At 36.8% G+C, this 17,390-nt stretch overlaps 1 non-coding gene across 1 annotated transcript; it reads right to left on the reverse strand.

Annotated features, from left to right (window-relative positions):
• Nucleotides 1-6,067: 6,067 nt before the first annotated feature.
• TRNAL-UAA lies at nucleotides 6,068-6,150 on the reverse strand. The gene has a single exon. It is a non-coding gene; the product is annotated as a tRNA-Leu (tRNA).
• Between the last annotated feature and the right edge of the window lie 11,240 nt (nucleotides 6,151-17,390).

A 17,390-nucleotide genomic window follows, 5' to 3' on the forward strand; every position in this document is an offset into this window, starting at 1 on the left:
TTCAAAATGATGACCCCAAAAAAGGGACTGCATACCATATTTCAAAAAATTATGAAGGAAAATTTTCCAATTAGAATCAGAGGACAAAGAGAAAATAGAAAGAATCTACCAATCCCTTCCAAAAAGGAATCTAAAATGAAAAATCTCAAGAATGACAAAGGGAAAAAACAGAGCTTCTGGATTAAAGAAAAAATGTTGCAAGCATTCACAATAATGAAATCAAGTAACAAGGTAAAAGTTACAAAACAAATAATTTATTTGACCAAATAGTATAATGTTATAGCATATCAAGTGAACTTTTAATGAGAGAATTCATAATAGAGAAATACTAGAAACAATTCTAGTTAGGGCAATGGTAAATTATGAGTGTCCATTAAAACCATTATTATTTGCTATGGTGCTAGAATTGCAAATCAGACCAATAAGACAAGAAAAAGAAATTGAGGAAATAGACATAGGCAAAAGGGAAATCAAACTATTACCTTGTATAGGTAATATGATGCTTTGATTTGACTAAAGATATGACTAAAAGTAATTGAAATAAAAAATTATCAAAGTAGTCAATTTTGCTAAATTTTCATTAAACCTACCTACAAAAAGCATCAAATTTTCTCTAATATTGCCAACAAAATCCAGAAGGTAAGAGATAAAGATAGAGAAATTTCATTTGAAATATTATAGAATACGTGAAATATTTAGTAGTCTACCTACCAACATGTTCATAGGAACTATTTAAATAACAGAATTTGCAGAAATAAAGATAAATGAAATAAACAGAGAAATATAATTGTTCATTGTTAGGTCATGCTAATATTTTAAAATGACAATATTATCTAAATTAATTGATTTATTCAGTGCTATACCAACAAAACTCCCCAAAGATTACTTTCTAGAGCTAGGAAATGATAATGAAATTAATCTGGAGGTAAAATATTAAAAAATTTCAAAGGAACTAATGAAAAAAGATGAGAATAAAGAAGGCTTAGAATCACCAGATCTCAAACTATACAAAAATCCAGTAATAATAAAATTTATTTAGGGCAAATTATTTAGGGTTACAAAAAATTCATTAGAACAGACCAGATATATAGCACACTTACAGATAAACACACATGTTATCATAATGTTCATAAAGAATCCAGCTACTATTGGACAAAAACTGCTGGAAAAATTGAAAACCATTCTGGCAGAAATTAGGTTCAGAGTCAACCTCTTATACCAGACACCAAGAGATAAAAAGTGACATTCAGGGTGCTGGTAAATGTTTAATCACCACCTCTGGGGGAATGGGAGAGGAACATATAGTCAAAATCCATATTTAAGCTTAATCTGAATTTTTAATGCTTTCCTCACATCACTTTCTTAAATCTAGACAATCAAAAAAAATATATATCAAGCCTTGATCTGAATCTTTGGTGATTTCCAAGTTTTAAATGCTCATACAAGAAAATTTCACAATCAGCTTTCATATTTACAATATGAACTGGTTCCCATACATGCCTTGGACAGCATTAAAAAAAAATTGAAAAGCAGGGAAGAAACTACTTTTCATAAATTATAAGTTGGAAATTCAACTGGAAATTCAAAACAAATAAAATTGACAGTTTGATTATTTAAAGTTAAAAAAAATTAAAAATCAATGCAGTTAAAATGCAGGAAGCAGTTAACTGGGGGAAAACATTTACAGCAAAATTTTCTCTGATAAAGCACTCATATTTAAGATACAAAGGCCTAATTCAAAAATATAAGAAGAAGAGCCATTCCTTAATAGATAAATGGTAAAAAAATATAAATAGGCACTTTTCAAAGAAAGATATTAAACTACTGACAGACATATAAAAACAATTGCTTCAGATCACTAATAGAAAAATGTAAATTAAAGCAACTCAAATTCTCATGCTCATCATATTGGCAAGGTGAAAAAAAAAGGAAAATGATAATTATTAGAGGGGCTTTGGGAAGGCAGGCACAGAAATGCAACTGATCCTTCTAGGAAGTCATTTGGAAAGAGAAGAAGAAGGTATAGAAATAGGGGCCCCAAAAGTCTTGCATATACATTTTAACCCAGGAATATCATGGCTAGACCTATGCCCCAAAGAAATCAAAAAAAGAGAAAAAATATTTATAGAAATTCTTTGTGCTTAGCAAATAACAGATACCCTTGGTTTCTAGAAAAATTGAGAATGGCTGGACGAATTAAAGCATATGAATTCAATATTAAAGAAACGGTTAAAAAATAATTGAAAATTTGTATGACCTCTCAGATTGCCTAAGATGACAGGAAAACACAATGACAAATGTTGGAGGAGATGTGGGAAATCTGGGACACTGATATATTGTTGGTGGAACTGTGAATGGATCCAACCATTCTGGAGAGCAATTTGGAACTATGCTATCATAGTTCCATAACTATGCTAAGTTATCAAACTGTGCATACCCTTTGAACCAGCAGTGTTTCTATTGGGATTATATCCCAAAGAGATCTTAAAGTAAGGAAAGGGACCCACATGTGCAAAAATGTTTGTGGCAGCCCTTTTGTAGTGGCAAGAAACTGGAAACTGAATGGATGCCCATCAATTGGAGAATGGCTGAATAAATTATGGTATGAATGTTACGGAACAGTATTGTTCTATAAGAAACAATCAGCAGGATGATTTCAGAGAGGCCTGGAGAGACTTACATGAACTGATGCTAAGTGAAATGAGCAGAACCAGGAGATCATTATACACAGCAACAAGAAGACTATATGATGATCAATTCTGATGGATGTGGTTCTCTTCAACAATGAGATGATTCAGACCAGTTCCACTTGTTCAGTGAGGATGAGAGCCATATACATCCACAGAGAGGACTGTGGGAACTGAGTGTGGATTGCAACATAGCATTCTCACTCTGTCTGTTGATGTTTGCTTGAATTTTGTTTTCTTTCTCAGTTTTTTTTCCTTCCTTCTTTTTCTGATTTTTCTTGTGCAGCAAGATAACTGTATAAATATGTATACATATATTGGATTTAACATATATTTTAACATATTTTAATGTATTAGACTATCTGTCATCTAGGGGAGAGGATGGGGGAAAGAAGGAGAAATTTTGGAACAGAAAGTTTTGTAAGGGTTCATTATTGAAAAATTACCCATGCATATGTTTTGTAAATAAAAAGCTTTAATTTAAAAAAAAAAAAACTTGTATGAACTGATACAAAATGCAGTAAGCAGAACCAAGATAAATATTTCTACAACAAAGATAAAGTTGTAAAGAAAAACAACTTTGAAAAACTTAAGAAATTTGATCATTAAATAACTCCAGAGAATCATTGATGAAATATGCTACCTATCATCTGACAGAAGTGATTAGGTCTCAAGGTGCAGAGACATGCATTTTTTCAAACATTGTCAATATGTGGATTTGTCTTACTTGACTATGCACATTTTTTCTTTTTTTCTTTTTTTTTATATATATTTTTTATTTAATAGCCTTTTATTTACAGGATATATGCATGGGTAACTTTACAGCATTAACAATTGCCAAACCTCTTGTTCCAATTTTTCACCTCTTACCCCCCCACCCCTCCCCTAGATGGCAGGATGACCAGTATCTGTTAAATACATTAAAGTATAAATTTGATACACAATAAGTATACATGACCAAAACGTTATTTTGCTGTACAAAAAGAATCAGACTCTGAAATATTGTACAATTAGCTTGTGAAGGAAATCAAAAATGCAGGTGTGCATAAATATAGGGATTGGGAATTCAATGTAATGGTTTTTAGTCATCTCCCAGAGTTCTTTTTCTGGGCATGGCCGGTTCAGTTCATTACTGCTCCATTGGAAATGATTTGGTTGATCTCGTTGCTGAGGATGGCCTGGTCCATCAGAATTGGTCATCATATAGTATTATTGTTGAAGTATATAATGATCTCCTGGTCCTGCTCATTTCACTCAGCATCAGTTCATGTAAGTTTCTCCAGGCCTTTCTGAAATCATCCTGCTGGTCATTTCTTACAGAACAGTAATATTCCATAATATTCATATACCACAATTTATTCAGCCATTCTCCAATTGACAGACATCCATTCAGTTTCCAGTTTTTAGCCACTACAAAAAGGGCGTATGCACATTTTTTTCAAGAATTCTTTTCTCCCCCCAAATATATGCATAGTTTTTAACATTCTCCCTTGCTAAACCTTGTGTTCCATTTTTTCCCTCCTTCTTTCTCTCCCAACCTCTCCCTTAGACAGCAAATAATCCAATATGTAAAAAATGTACAATTCTTCTATACATATTTCCACAATTATCATGCTGCATAAGAAAAATCACATCAAAAAGAGAAGAAATGAAGAGGAAAACAAAAAGCAAGCCAACAACAAAAAAAACCCCCGAAAATATTATGTTGTGACCCATATTCTATCCATAGTCTTCTCTCTGACTGCAGATATCTTTTTCCATTACAAATCCTGACTATGCATATTTTAAAAGTTTTTCCATTTTGCAACTTTCCCCATTTTTGAAGAGTTAGGATTTAGGAGAGAAAAGAAATAATAATAATGATAATTTAAAAATAGAAGTGGGTCATTTCATTTTATCATTTTAAAATTTCAAGAGGAGCAGAATAAATTTGGAAGTAACATTATAGGAGTAATGTTGTAGGAATAAGTATTTTTGGTTTCATATAAAATCCTCCCTATCTCTATATTATATGTAGAAAAGTTTGCGTGTTAAATTCAAATTTTAAAAAAGTGCTTATACAAATGTCACTTCTTAGTATCATTAGTTATTATTTGATGCCCCCTTTGCTCCCCCAAATTGGATGCCTGGGGGGGGGTATTAAAAGGAGTCCTACCAGGAGACCATTATATACTTCAACAACAATACTATACGATGACCAGTTCTGATGGACCAGGCCATCCTCAGCAACGAGATCAACCAAATCATTTCCAATGGAGCAGTAATGAACTGAACTAGCTACGCCCAGAGAAAGAACTCTGGGAGATGACTAAAAACCATTACATTGAATTCCCAATCCCTATATTTATGCACACCTGCATTTTTGATTTCCTTCACAAGCTAATTGTACAACATTTCAGAGTCTTATTCTTTTTGTACAGCAAAATAACGTTTTGGTCATGTATACTTATTGTGTATCTAATTTATATTTTAATGTATTTAACATCTACTGGTCATCCTGCCATCTAGGGGAGGGGGTGGGGGGGTAAGAGGTGAAAAATTGGAACAAGAGGTTTGGCAATTGTTAATGCTGTAAAATTACCCATGCATATAACCTGTAAATAAAAGGCTATTAAATAAAAAAAATAAATAAATAAACTTTTCTCTTATCCAAAAAAAAAAAAAAAAAAAAAAAAAAAAAGGAGTCCTATATTAGCAGTATCTGAATTAGATATCTTCGTCTTTTTGGAACTCGGCCCTCTGCGGTAGATAATTTTGGGGGTCTGTGGAAGAAAGGATTAGGAGTTAGAGGTCTTTAGGTTTGGAACTGAACTCTGCTGCATCCTATTTGCCCAGCGCACGTCTCTGGTGAGCCTGTTTTTGTCATGTGTAAAACGGGGCTACGGAGACCTCTAAAGTTCCTCTCAGCTCTGACATTTAAGGACAACTTTTTTTCTTCCTTCAAAGTGCTGTTGCACACCCTCTCCCTCAAGGTCTAAAGAAAACTAAAAGAAATAGTAGTATTCTGCAGACGCGCTTGTGGAGCCTTCCCGCTTTCAGTAACTTAGTTACGTCTCCTCTAGGAAGCCTGCGTGAGCAATCGCAGCCGAGCCCCGAAAGGCGAGTGCCGGCTCTGAAGACGCCCCTGGAGGTCGGGCCCAAAGCATCCACATGGGGATGCAGAAGCATCAGCAGCCCCGCTCCTCCTGCGCGCGCGCGGCACGGAGCCCCGCCGCCCTCGTACAGCGCCGCCTGGCAGGCCCCGGGAAAACGGGGCCGTCCGCCCGGGGGAGGCGCTTCTTGTAGCCCCAGCCCACCCAGAGGGACTCGGACTCGAGTCAAAGCTTCAGCATGGCTTTATAAGGATGTTTTTATGATTTACGGGACAAAAAAAACCTTTGTACCAGGAGTGGGGTTCGAACCCACGCGGACATATGTCCATTGGATCTTAAGTCCAACGCCTTAACCACTCGGCCATCCTGGTGCAGGTACGGAGGCTGCTCTCCGCCCGCCCTACAAGGCTGAAAGGGCGGGCGGCAAGAACACGCATTTCTCGCTCCTTTTTCAGTGTGTGTATAGTTTTATCCACCGCCAACCCCCTTCTCCCTTGAATACTAGAGAGGCTCCGCCACTTCCCGCGCTGTTTATTTATTTCAGAGCTGCTCGCTTTTTCTCCCGGCCTCCCTCTCTCCCTTGGTTTCGCCGCCGCCGCCGCCGCCGCCGCGAAGCGAGCGAATAGCAGCGGGGACGGCGACAGCCCCGGCGTCTCCGTCTCGGGGTCGGGGCTACGTTCGATTCCGAACTCAGACCGCGGTAGCGGTGCGGCGCCGCAAGCCAACCGACCGAACAACGTCCCTTCCCCTCCCCCTGCCTGCTCCCTCGCGGCCTCCTAGGAGGGCGCGGGCGCGGCGGGAGGCTGAGCCTTTCACTAAACGGGAGGGGGCGGGACCAAGAGGGGCTTGTCTCTTTCTCTTTCCGAGGGTCGGGATTGCGGGGCTGGGAACAGAACGGCACAGCCGCCGGCTTTATTGCGGAGCATCCGGGCTTTGCACAATCGTTCTGCGTCCAACAACTGCCACGGTTTTTCTTGGGGCTACATAGCCCGCAACTCCCTGTGATTTTTTTTTTCAATGAAAAAAAAATCTGCGGGGAGGGACTTATCTCTTCAACTAATCGAAATGCACTTCCTGTGTGACGTCATTTCACCTCAGCCAATGGATTTTTCGCATTTGGTCAAAAGCTGGAGTTCTTCAGCCTTTTTTTTCTTTCTCATTATCATGCTTTAAAATGAATGAAAGACTTGATGTAAAGGAAATGAATTCTAGTTCTGCTACCTCTGTAAACTTGGAGATTCATTTAATCTCTTTGGACCTTGGTTTTCCATCTCTAAAAGGAAAGTATAATACCTAGAAAGTGCAAAGCAGCAAATTTAGGCTTAATGTAAAGAAACATTTAATAAATAGAGTTTTCAAAAATTAGAATGCAATATATTTGTTGGTAATGTATTCCTTTCCCCTCCAAGTCTCCAAGGAAAAGATTGTACGATCATAAAATTAGATTTAGAATAAGAAAGAGCTATATATTTTATATAATAAGAAAGTGGTTATATATTTAAATATTCCCGTTTCTGGTCTTGATTCTGATTCACCATGAAGAACTGAACAGTGAACTAGGGCTATATATTTTATATAATATAATTGCTTCAGTCGCTTCAGTCATGTCCAACTCTTTGTGACCATGTTTGGGATTTTCTTGGTTTGCCTTTTCCTTCTCCAGTCTGTTTTACAAATGGGGAAACCAAGGCAAGCAGGGTAAAGTGACTTGCTCAGGGCCACCAGCTAATAAGCTGCTGAGACTGGATTTGAACTCAACTCCTTATTTTACATATGAGGAAACTGAGGCCCAGAGAGGTTAAACAAGGTTACTCAGGTAGAAAATGACAGAGGCAAGATTCTAACCCTAGTTCTTTGTTTCCAAATATAATGTTTTCCCCATTGAGCAATGATGCAAAGAATTTCTTGGGGAAGTTGTAGGGAGGATTTCTGTTTTAGTACATGTTGGGTTAGAGCAATCAATCATTTAATCTGTCCATCTGCAAGCATTTATTAAGTCAAGCACTGTGTAAAATTCTGGGGATATATGCTACCCAGAGAGATACTATGTACACACATAAGCAATGCAAAATAAATATGAGATAAGTTTGAGGAAAAGCAGTAGGCGGCTGTGGGGATCAGGAAAGGCTTCTCTACAGTTCCAACTCAGAGGATTTATGTAGTCTTTTTAGATGCTTCTCTTTTTTTCTTGCTCTTCAAGGTCATTCAAGATCGAGACATTAAAATGTCATTTTTCTGAAGCTCCCATGTTTTTGAGCTAACTTCCCTTTTAGAGATTCAGGTCGTGGCTTAATTCTTATTTTGTAATCCATTGCCCTAAAGTCTAAGAGACATGTTGGATTCTACCAGTTCTGTTCTAAGATAGCATGGTGACTTTCCATACATGCACCTGTGATTCCTAGTTCACTGTTCAGTTCATTGTGAATCAGAATCAAGACCAGAATGTCAGAGATCCTTCTTGGTGCCTTTGCTCAGATTATACTGCTGCCTGAAGTTCATCCTAAAAATAAATTGTCCTCTAGTTTGCAATGCCTGATAGGGCTTACGATAGAAAGTAACTGAGTGGCAGGTCTCATTCATTATCTCTTTCCCTGTGGCACAAATTCCAAATGCCATTTTCAATGAGGCTTCTCTCTCCTGTGTACTTAACCAGCTAGGCCTGGGTCTTTACTGTACCCTACAGCACAGAAAACATAGAGCTATCTCCCCACTTTTGGAATCAGGCAATCTGTATTCATTCAAATCTTGTCTCTAGCTCTCACTAGTTGTGTGACCATGGGCAGGTTAAATAACCTCCCATAATACATATTTCAACTAAGTGGTGCCATGGATGAAACTCTAGGCTTGGAGGCAAAGAAGGATATGATTTCAAATTCAACCCCAGATATATATTAGCTGTGACCTTGGGCCACTTAATCCCTATTTGCCTCAGTTTCCCCAACTGTAAACTGGAGAATTAAAATGGTACCTATCATCCCAGCATTGTTTAAGAATCAAATGAGATGTTTGTTAAGCATTTGGCACATAAAAAGCATTTAATAAATGTTTGTTCCTTTCTCTTGTTTCCCTTGTTAGTTTCCTAACCTGTAAAATGGACATAATAAGATTTGTAGTGTCTATCTTAGGATCATAGATTTAGTGATAGAAAGAGTCAGAGGAATTGGTTTTGAATCCTAGTGCTATTTGTTTTTGGATAAGATACTTCCCACTGGATCTCAGTATCCTCTTCTAAGAAATGAGAAACTTCGACTAGACTGATCTCTTAGGTTCTTATGATTTTTTCTTCTTCTAAAATTAGAATATGTCCTAGCAATTTTAATGGCTTATTGTGTTATAATAGTTTACAATGGCCATTCTTTTTCTGTAACAGTATAAGCTGACCAGCTGGAGTTTTTTCACTTTTCAAATAGTTTTCTTTGGAATTAAACATTATATGTTATGTTTAAAGAGAAAGAAAGAAAGAAAGAGAAAGGCCTTTGTCTTTTATGACACCCTGAAAATAATCACAAAATAGCTCAATATTGTTAAATGAAATATGGTTAATCAAAAATAAATGTTTAATCTGTCAAGATATATAGAAGAACTAGATGAAGATGATTATAAAACGTTCTGGGGAGGGTAAACCAATACCAAAGGATTGCTTTATAGGGCTAAAAAAAAATAAATAATAAAGTTTGTTTGGAAGAAAAAAAGATTTAAAAAAACTCAAAAAGAAATTATGAAAAAACATGAAAAGGAAGGGTGCTTTATCAATATGTATCAGATCTCCAAGTATATTTCAAAACAGTAATCTCAACAATTTGGTTCTGCTACAGATTTGGTAGACTATATGCAAATGAGCATAGAAGTCTAGTGTTTGATAAACCCAAAGATCCCAGCTATTGGGATAAGAACTTATAATAAACCCTAAAATATAAATTAGATACACAATAAGTATACATGACCAGACTGTTATTTTGCTATACAAAAAGAATCAGACTCTGAAATATTGTACAGTTAGCTTGTGAAGGAAATCAAAAATGCAGGTGGGCATAAATATAGGGATTGGAAATTCAATGTAATGGTTTTTAGTCATCTCCCAGAGTTCTTTCTCTGGGCGTAGCTGGTTCAGTTCATTACTGCTCCATTGGAAATGATTTGGTTGATCTCATTGCTGAAGATGGCCAGGTCCATCAGAACTGGTCATCATATAGTATTGTTGTTGAAGTATATAATGATCTCCTGGTCCTGCTCATTTCACTCAGCATCAGTTCATGTAAGTGTCTCTAAGCCTTTCTGAAATCATCCTGCTGGTCATTTCTTACAGGACAATAATATTCCATAACATTCATATACCACAATTTACCCAACCATTCTCCAATTGATGGACATCCATTCATTTTCCAGTTTCTAGCCACTACAAACAGGGCTGCCACAAACATTTTGGCACATACAGGTCCCTTTCCCTTCTTTAGTATCTCTTTGGGGTATAAGCCCTAAACAGTTTTTTTTTAACAATATTCTTTCCTTTTATATTCAGGAAGTTTTATATTTTTTATATTTTATATCAGGAAGTATTTATATTCAAAATATTATATTTATACTCAGAATATATTCATTATAATATATTATAAAATATAATTTATAATATTTCCTTTTATATTCAGGAAGTTCCTGAACTGCATGGTATTTTGCTTATCTGTTTTTAATGTATTTGAAAATAAGAGCTTTTAAATTCTATTAATAAGAGGAGTAAGAATAATCAAGTCAAATTATGATGAAACATTTCCTAGTCAAACTGTGGTTTCCTTAAGGAAATGAGAAATTGCTGAAAAGTTTTTGAATTTATTGATAATTACCTAACAGAGCAGACACTGAACAATGGTACTGCTTATTAGTGATAACATTTAAAAAATAAAAGTATTCAATTCTGTAAAGTTATTTACTCCTGTCTAGTTCAAGTTCATTTGTCAAAATGCATGCTGTAACATTGCTCTACTTAGAAACATTTCTTGTTAGACAGGTTCTTTCTAGAAACAAGGTTACAAAATGAAACTGAATATTGCAAGGGGAAAGAATGTCACCTTATGGATGCTTTTTTAAGGGTGTGTTTAGATCAGGGTAAATCACAGAAACCTAGGAAACTAATGAAAGAAAAACAGGCAAAATTGCATACTCCTATCTTTAGGAGCAATTCCTATTTTAATAACTAGAACTTATATGGAAGTTGTGAATTGTGGGTTTTTTTTTGTTTGTTTGTTTGTTTTTGGTGCTAGGAAAAGTGTTATTAGTACCTATCTGCTCAACTTTCCCAGATTCACTTCTTGAATTGCTGATCCAGTCACTTGTCAAGTCCTGTTTACTTTATCTGCATAATCACTTTGGCATCCGTCTCCTCCTTTACACTCCTACTATTACCACTTTAGTTTAGGTTTTACATTACCTGGACTATTACAATAATCTCCTAACTGGTTCTTCTGCCTCTTCTCTTTTTCTCTAATCCATTCTTTTGAATCTTGACAAAATAATCTTTCTAATGTTAGAAATAACACTCTTGACACTGAAAGTCAAGATATCAAGGAAATTTTATTAAAAAAGAATCTTAAGGAATTGTCTTAAGGTTTCTGGCCAGAAGTGGGCCCTTCTCTTCAAGAAGAGGAAGCACTGAATACAGAAATGGGTAGAAATGGGGAAACCTTTATACTTGCTCATGTGGTGCAGTTCCTCCCTTCAAAGAATGGATTGGTCTGTTTTATCCAGGTTATAGTCTTTCTGATATACCCACTACATGTTTCCCCTTAATATATACATGTTTCCTCCCCATCACATACATCCCATGTTCAAAAATGGCAGAAAACTCTTCCTTGGGGTATATGGTTTAACATTCAATGAGCCAATTAAGCAGATCCAGTAGTGATTTGGTCAAGTCAGGTCATTGACCCAAATTAGTTTGGGCTGAATGGGCTATTATCTTAAGTTTGTGGTTTTTTCAAAACTACAAGACTCTTTGTGATTGGCTGAATCCACCTGTGCCTTCCTAGTCCCCCAATTTCTTGTTTGTGCAGAGCTTCTGTTGATTTCATAATTGTTCTGTGAATCCTAATCTTCCTTAATCTGTCACATTCTGAAAACCTCTTGGCTAGTGATACCCACTATCCCACACTACCTCAAAGCTTGCAACACTTTGGAAACCCAACTTTTCAGCATTTCTCACACTAATGTCATGTATGTTTCAGCTAGACTGGATTGTGACTTGTCCTCTGATCTCATTTGCCTCTATGAATTTATATAGGCTATCCCCTATGCCTTGAATGGTCACCCATTCACCTGTACTTGTTGAAATACTTTTCTTCCTTTAAAACTTATTTCAGATGCTTTCAGAGGAAAGAATGTCTTGTTTTTCTTTTTATATATCCTCTGCCTTAGTAAATGTGCTTCATTCATATGCTCATTCAACTTCTTCACAGTTTATTGCTTCTCTGACCACTCTCTCTGAAAGTGATCTTTCCTTCCTTATATTTTTAAAGAATATTTTGTTTGCACCTTTCCTTTTCCCCTGCCACATTCTACCTGATACAACATATATTCTGTGCTTATCAAATCCCTTCTATTGGGCTTTTAAGTTTCTTCAGGGCAAGAGTAGGTTCTTTTTCATTTTTAGATCCTTAGCATCCAGGAAATTCCTTATACATGCATGATAGAAACTTAGTAAGTACTTTCCTAAATATTCTTTTTTTTAAAAAATAGAATTGGATTTGTTGAATTGATGTGTAGTTCCAGAGCCCATGTGTGTGTGAAACAATTTGCAGAGGAATATTAGCTACCAGTTTTTAGTGAACTGGGGCCAAAAAGTTCTTTGTTTCTATTCTCTTTATCAGGAGAGGGAGGCAGATAGACAGATGGGTAGGGGGTCAAGACTAGTTCCCTGTTCCTTAAAGATCATATAAATTAGATTCTCTGGTAACCTTAAGAGGATTAGGAGTGCCTAGGTTCTCTGCAAATAGCTCTAGTCCCTAGTGATGGTATTTCACCATCATTTCATCCTACTCCTTTGAACCACCTAAGTCTTTGGGGAGAAGAAGAGGATTGGATTCATAGCTTAGCTTAATTCCCATAGAGAACAGTCCTAGTTTCAAGAACAAATTCTTGGGGGGCAGAGCCAAGATAGCAGAGAAGGCACTTGTGACTTTCTAAGCTCCTCTAATTATTAAATTCAACCTCAAAAATAGCGCTTGACTGATAAAACCCACGAGGATTAGAAGTACAACAACTCACCAGCTGAAGATAATCTGGAAGATCACCAGGAAAGGTTTGTCCTGAGGGGTGGGAACTGACCCCTGCAGTCAGGGAAGTAGGAAAGGCTAGCAAACGGAGCTGATGGGAAAGGGGGTGGCCTCTGAGGTTAGAAAATTACAGAAGTGACTCTGGCATAGGCTGATCGCTCTGCCTTGATTACAAAGCAGTAAACTGGCAGAGAAATTAAAGCCAAAGGCAGAAAGTACCCTAAAAAATGACAGAACCTAACAGGATCTGGTTATACCCATCCAAAACCAGAAGTGACTCAGCACAGACTGTAACACAGTTCTGCAGCCACATTCCACAGTATGGGTTTGTTCGGGGCAGTTACAAATCTGCTGGGCAGGTGGGCACAGCCCAGGGTAGACTCTAATCTGCACAGTGGGGGGCTTGGCCTGGGGCAATAGAACTTCCACAAAAGGACTGGGCTTCCCTGGAAAGAGACACTTCCAGTCCATGTGGGACTACTCCCTAGTCAGCTGCTAATACCAAAGCTCCCCAGTGGGCTTTGACCTGGGGTACTGACACTTTCACTGCTCATCATCTGTCCTCAGGGCAGTTGCTAAACCGCACAGTGGGAGTTCTTCACTAGGCAGTTCCACAGCTCGGGCCAGTGCTAATCAGGTCTGAATCACTTCCAGTATGTGTGTGGGAACTTTTTTTCCCAGAGCACTCCCATATCTTGCTGTTCTTTGCAACCTGTTTATACCTATCCCTGCTTTGCAAAGGAAGCTGGTAACCTCCTTACCCTGAAGGCATAACCTAAAAGCTTTAAAAAAAAAATGAGTAAAAAAATTAAAAGGAGGATTGATAGCTTCTATACAGAAAAAGAGCAGATTTGCAACTTTGAGGAGACTAATAGCAAACAGTCTCCAGACAATACCCCAAAGGGGAATGATACCTGGTCCCCATCACATAACACTCTCCTAGAAGAGACCATTAAAAGTCTTAAAAGAGAGTTAGAGGGAAAAATGGGGAAAGGAAAGAGAAGCTATGCAAGAAAATAACAACTTCCTGAAATGTAAATTGGAAAAGGTAAAGAATTCCCAGGAAGTACAGGAAAATGGAATTTGTGAATTGGAAAAGGTAAAGAATTCCCAAGAAAGTAGGATTTGTGAACTGGAAAAAGAAAATAACTCACTAAAAATCAAAACTGAACAAAGAGAAACCAATGATTCATTGAGACAGCAAGAATCAGTCAAACAAAACCAAAAAAAAAATGAAAGATTAGGGAAAAATGTCAAATATTTACTTGGGAAAACAACAGACCTGGAAATAGATCTAGGAGAGATAATCTGAGGATTATTGGACTTCCCGAAAATTATGATGAAAAAAAGAGCCTAGATACTATTTTACAGGAAATCATCAAAGAGAACTATCCAGATGTAATAGAATCAGAAGGTAAAATAAGCATTGAAAGAACAAATTCTTCTGTAGCTTGAGTTCCAGACATCTTTAGCTTCTTCTGGCTTCCACTGTGAGCTGGCACACTTACCTGCAATCCTGGCTTCAAAATCATCATGACCTGAACTCCTATTCATATAGAGATCATCTCTGGCACCTGAAAATGAGGACAAATGACACAGAACAGAAACAAAAACCTCCTGGGCCATTTCTCAGGGCCAAGATAAAAGAAGGAGGGTAGGGGTAGGATGCCCTTCTCTCATTAATTTAGTTCATGGTACCCATGCTATGGGTCAATTGAGAACTTCACTCTTTGGATACAGCAGATAAATGTGATCAGAAGGAAATTGAAACAAAAGAAGGTGGCAGAAAAGGGTGAAGGAAAAAAGGAGTGGCTAACTTGGTCTCTCTGGTCTTAAAGGTTCAGGCAGTCAATCAAAAGAAGCTACCCCCATCCATATTGTAGGGGTTGCAAAGGCCTTCATAAAAAGCAACCTGGACATGTTCTAAAGAACCCTCAAGGATATCTTCATTTCATCTGAATTGGGCATGCTAGGATAAGCCCAGGTTACAATAGGATAAAAGGCTGCTATCTTTAATATGTAAATGTTCTCCTTTCATTTCCTATTTCATTTCTCCCTCTCTCTTTCAGACTTCAAAGAGAGATAGGAGTAGCTAGGGTGGCTGATGACTGCATGAAGAGGTGCCAACCATGCAACCAGTAGCAGCTAAAACAGCCAAATTTGGGTAGTTACAGGTCTGAGGTAACTCAGGAGGAAAGTTTGCTCAACCCTGTTTTAAGTTTTCTTTTAAGTTTCTTCAGGGCAAGAGTAGTTTTTTCTTTTTCATTTTTGCATCCTTAGCATCCAGGAAATTCCTTACACATGCATGATAAAAACTTAGTAAGTACTTTCCTAAATATTCTTTTTTTAAAAATAGAATTGGATTTGTTGAATTGATATGTAGTTCCAGTGCCTGTATGTTTTTTTTTGTTTGTTTGTTTGTTTTATCTCTATGGGGGGCTCTGGAGCTCAGGAAACAATTTGCAGAGGAATATTAGCTACCAGTTTTTAGTGAACCAGGGCCAAGAAGTTCTTTATTCCTATTCTCTTTATCAGGAGAGGGAGACAACTTCTAAGCTTGAAGGTGAAACAATGACCAATGGACACAAGAAGAAAAGAGATACAGAGTTTTGAGGAAGTGCTAATTATTTAAGAATCCTTTTGGGCTAGTGAGCTTGTAAGAAGGCAAATCTGTTCTGTCCTAATTATGCCAATTGTAGGATGGCATAACCTTCAAGATAATCCTGAGACACTGAAGAAAGAGAACCTTATGCCAACTTGGTTATTAGTAGGTTTTATTAGGGTTAATTAAGTTAATTGGAGTAGTTTACTCAAAAGAGGCCAGTTATCCTGGGTGACAAGGCAAAATGGACCCCTTCACTACTTTCAAAACAAGTCAGGTATTATATAGAAACAGAATAAAAATAGCATAGTGCCAGGGATGGCCAAGGGCCATATGTAAATTCTCCTGTGGGATATTTGAAGCTTCTTTTGCTGTTTACAGTTACTCAAAGTAATTTATATTGTCTGTAGACTTGAGGTCAAGTTCCTGGGCTCTGGCTACCACTATAAAGAGCTCAGGGTAATTGCTTTCCCTTTTTCGTCCATGAAACTGAAACAGAGGGTAAATACCCCAAAATATATTTCTTTCCATGAATTGAGGACATATATAAGGCTTCATTCTTTTAGTACCCAAATATTTGGAAGTCAGGAGAAGTTTTAGAAAAGGGAAATAATTGATGGTACATATATTCATATAGAATTGTATGATCTAGTTTCTTTTATATTTTTTATATAATAAACTATGTAATCACAGTATACTTAGTCTCTGAATGTTTTGGGAAGTGAGCAAAATGTTGGAAGAGAATTAATTATTATACTGATTTGAAGCTTGGCCAATTATAAATAGCAGATAATTTGAGAAATATTCCATTTTATTCTGAAATTAAATTTGGAATCTGGCTCCAAAAAGAGTTAACAAAATAGGTTTTCTATCTATTAGGAATTGTATTTCTGGAGCAGCCTATTTTTAAAAATTTAATGCCTTTTGGTGTCTCTGTGTGGATATTGCAATCTATTAAAAATTTCCACTACAGGGTGTATATGCCAAAGAGCAGCTGGGAAATCAGGAATGGTATCTCAAATAGGGTTATAACTTGGTTGATAAAATAAATATGACACTTAGCTATCTTCATAATCAACTTTCTTGCTGGATAATTAACACAATGACACATTACTTTCCTGCAGGTTTAACAAAGCATTCTAGCTACAATCAATGGGTTTCATGTGGGAGTATTTTTTGCTGGCAACTCAGAGAAGCTCCAATAATATGAAATTGTCAAGCATATTTTCTTTGTGTTTAGTTATATTGTTGGGAATAGGTGTAGGGAAACATTTGATCATCCTCCTTATCATAAAGCACTTCAAGGATCTCCTTATAATTGTTTACTCTTCTCCATGCAATCTATTCAATTAAAAAAATTTGTTCAAATGGCCATTGTATGCAGTGCTGCACTTGGTACTTATTGTACAAGAGACAAAAATTAATATGATGTGATCTTTGGAGCTTATGATGTAACAGAGAGTATAATAAATATTTTAAATAACTATGATGAAAATTAACAAGTAAAGTGCAAACAGAATAAAATGGGTTATCTAGGGAGTAGAGTGGAATGTTATGAAGAACTAAAGGATGTAGAATTTGGATTTTTAAAGGATGAAAAAGAATAGTGACATAGGAAACACTTGCATTAGTGTAAAAGAGGGGAATGTTAGGGAGGAATATGAATAATTTGACTAGAGCACAGAGTATTCAGAGGGAAGCAAATAAAGGTAAATAAGAGAATGTCAGCCAAAGGAGACACAAGTTT

The sequence above is a fragment of the Sarcophilus harrisii genome, chromosome 4 (assembly GCF_902635505.1).
Source record: "Sarcophilus harrisii chromosome 4, mSarHar1.11, whole genome shotgun sequence".
Lineage (NCBI taxonomy): Eukaryota > Metazoa > Chordata > Mammalia > Dasyuromorphia > Dasyuridae > Sarcophilus > Sarcophilus harrisii.